The sequence below is a fragment of the Belonocnema kinseyi genome, chromosome 10 (assembly GCF_010883055.1).
Source record: "Belonocnema kinseyi isolate 2016_QV_RU_SX_M_011 chromosome 10, B_treatae_v1, whole genome shotgun sequence".
Lineage (NCBI taxonomy): Eukaryota > Metazoa > Arthropoda > Insecta > Hymenoptera > Cynipidae > Belonocnema > Belonocnema kinseyi.
In genome coordinates, this window is record NC_046666.1 from 90,261,651 (window position 1) to 90,265,572 (window position 3,922).

Here is a 3,922-nt window from a genome sequence, read left to right on the forward strand (position 1 = left end):
TACACAAATCTAATACCTTCTTTGATGAGAATGTAAAAATCATATTACAATAAGTGATAATAATACTGGTTATATGTTCGACTGATTGATCACAGTAAAATATATGGAGAAAAGTATTACAAGTGAAAATATATTACAGAAAATCTTGATAAAGCAAAATATTTAACTAAATTAATAAAAATAGATACTTACTGAAACTAATGAAAATGAAATTTTTTACCATAATATGGAGTTTTAATTTCTTTTTTGATTCTTATTAAATATATAGTGCATACATTTTCTTTTAAAAATTAATTTATTTAAAATGTTCAAATGGTTCAAAATCTAAAAAAAAGTTAAGTTCTGAATTTGTTTATGAAATTTATTTGTATAATAAATCATTATTGTAAATTTACAAGGTGTCATAGGAAAATGAGATTGGAAATATATTCTTTGTTTATTCCGTAAACAAATTAGGCCTATTCTTTTTAAAATGCCCAAACTCTTAATTTGCTCATGAAAGTAGTTTAAATAATAAATTTTGAAAATGCGATTATTATCATTAATCGGAAAGACGTTCTTAATTAAATTTGTAAAAAGAATTGACCCTATTCGTTTGAAAAATAGCCAAATTCTGAATTTGTTATGAAAGTTCTTTAAATAATTAACCATTCGTGTAGATTTAACAAATACCTTAGGAAAGAGCCATCGCAAAGACAATCATAGTTAACTTCGTAAGCAAACTGTGTTTATTATATGAAAAATACCTCACCTCTCAATATGTTTATGAAAGTTGTTTAAATGATAATTAATTATTATAAATTTACAATGTATCGTAAGAAATGATCATCGAAAAACATTCTTAGTTCAGATCTTTGAATAGATAAGTGAAAAAGCTATTGCTGATCTTGAGACTAGACTTGGACAAACAGGTATCAAGTTGTCACCTTTCCAGAAACCTGAAAACACAGGTCGAGGAAGGCAGGGAGTAAAATCGCATGCTCCCTCCCCCTCAACCATGGCGCTCTGTGCAACCGTGCGGCTTGCACCCCCAAAATGCGGCCCTTATTTTAAATGAAGTAGTTGAAATTAAAAAGTTTAAAATTGCATTGTGTAAAATAAAAATAAATAAAAATTCGAAGTTTTTGAATGATTACAGCTTTAGATCTCTGAACTTTCATATTCAATAATGAATTAAAACATTTACAAACATTGAAACATTAAATTTAGTTTTTTTGCAAATTCTCGAATTTTAATTGCTTCATATTGAAAATTATTAATTTTTAAAAAATTTCAACTTAACATTTTCCAATTTTGAAATTTTTGAACCAGTTTCTGATTTGACTTTGAGGTCGCCTTGAAAACTTGAATAATTCTTGATTAACTTTCGTGCTAAATTATCTCTTCCAAATATGAATAGGATTTTTTTTTATTTTTCTATCAGCAATTTGAAAATATTATATTCGAAATGTACGTTTATTTGCAATTCCAACGATATGTTACTTGCAATGAAAAGATTAAAATTAGAATAAATTGTCGCAGATATGCGTATTGTTATTTTTCAGCAATTCCCGTAGTCGTTTTCAAAGAAATAATCATTAATATACAATTTTAATATTTACTATGACTTATAAAACAATTTTCAATTGTTTAAACGAATGTAAATTCTTTAAACAATCATTTATTTCCCAGAAATTAAAAAAATGATCTTATTTTCTTATTGAAATGAAATATTTTGTCATTGTTTGGAGTAGTAAATTTGTCTAAAAACATTGCGTAATTAGTTGAAGAATTAATTATTTTCAAAAATCTTTCAATTGAGCCAGAGATGAACAATTTTATTCAAATTGGTATCATATGTATGTATGTATGTATATATGTTTGTTTGTACGTATGTATGCATGTATGTATATGTATGTATGATATTAAATATACGTATTTAATTTTTCAATGAAAATCAAAAGAAAACTTTCTGTACATAAAAATTAAGTGAAAAATGCACTTGACCCTTTTTTAATCAAACCAATGTCAGACGCCAAAAAACATTGCTTCGAAAATGATTTTTTAAAAAGTTTGTTTCCAGCGATGCATACTTGCTGAGAACATTTTTCTCTTAATTTTTTTTTTAACAGAAACTTATACTTTAAAATTTTATATTGAATTTAAAAATTATCCTTGAATTATTATTATATAAACTCCTAGTCTGTTAAGAAAGCATAATAATAATAGTAATAATAACAATAATAATTTGAAATTTAAATAATATATATTAAAATAATTAGGTATAATTATTCATTTTATTACTATCAAAGTATTATTGTTCTAAAAACTGAGGATAATAAATTTAAAAATGTTATTTATTATAATAACATTTTATAGTTGAAAAAATCATTAAAACCAATCCTTAGTTAAATAATTAATTTTAAACTGTAATGTGAAATTCAAAAATTTTGAAGGAATACTTAAAATTGTATACGTTGAAACATTTAGCAGGTAAAAATTAAAGAATTTTACATTAATAGCTGAAGGAATTTGTTGAAATTCATTTTTGTTGTTGGAAATATTAATTTTTTTAAACTGGCAATTCAACTATTTCATTTATTCCATTCTTGTTTGTTTGTCAATTGAACTATTTGTCGTTTAAAATTCGCCTTTTTTTAAATGAATGTTTTTTATGTAAAATTACAAAACTTACACAATTACTTTTTTTTTAACAGTGTTTTAATCGTAATAAGGTGCTAATTCTATTTTCGTAATTTTGGGCTCACAACTACGCAGCCATTTATACCGAGTATTCTTACAACAGGAATAGACCATAAAAGGAGGAAAATTTCCAAAATTGATCAGGTTCAACCTGGTATATGGACTATAGGCAAAGGTATATACGGTTCTTACTTAATTCCAGAAGAAGAAGAAGCATTTTTATCAAATTAATATTTTGCCTGACAAATAGCGCCACTGATAATAAACGATTAATTTCTTGAAAGTATTTTGTTTCAAATATATATATACATCATACCTTAAATTTCGTTTTAAAACACTATAAATTTGTAAAAGTATATATGTATTTTAGCTACAAACTATATATTAATTAATACAATCTGTAACTGATAAACATATGTTATAATAGTTACTTAATTTTAGCGTTTTAGAGAAAAATTTAAGGTATTATAATTGAAAATATACTATTGTTTTGTTTCTAAAGAAATCTCAAAATTCTTTATAAAATGGACAAATTGGATTTATCCCCTGCTTGATTTTATATAGAATTTTGAATTTTGATAGCATTCAACATTTTAAAGAGAAAAATGTTTAGCTCTGTCATAATTAAAATAAATAAAACTTATCAGTCATTAAAAAATAGGCGAACATAAAACTTTTTCCGGTGATGTATTAAAATTATAAGTCATAATTTATTATTTATAGCATATAAATAGCTATGTAACGATATAATATTTAAAATTTTAATTTTAAAAATAAATAATTAGTTTTCATTATATAACTACTCGCTAATAATTGTGAATCATTAGAATAATTATATAATAAACACTTAATATTCGAGTGGTAAATAAATATGCAGTACATCATTTACATTTATGGCAACTCCGAGGAGTTGACCCACAAACCAAGAGGGCGCTTTTAGCAGTCGGATTTTGACGGAGTCTCTTATTCCATTACATGAGCAATCTCCCAACTCATCTCTGATATTATAAACATAAATGCGGTGCGGGCTTAGTTACCCGTGATAAATATAGACAGCGCGTACGGCGAAAATTGTCAGTTCCCCTCTACCTACCGCTCCCCGGCTACAGCAACCCCATCGACAACAGCCACTTGGAGCGCTGTACAGTCTGTCAAGTTAAAGCGTGGGTGGCTTTACTCGCAGTCGGTAAGGTGTATCGACATGATTTTGGTGTCAAAATATTAAGAAGAGCTCCCTCTT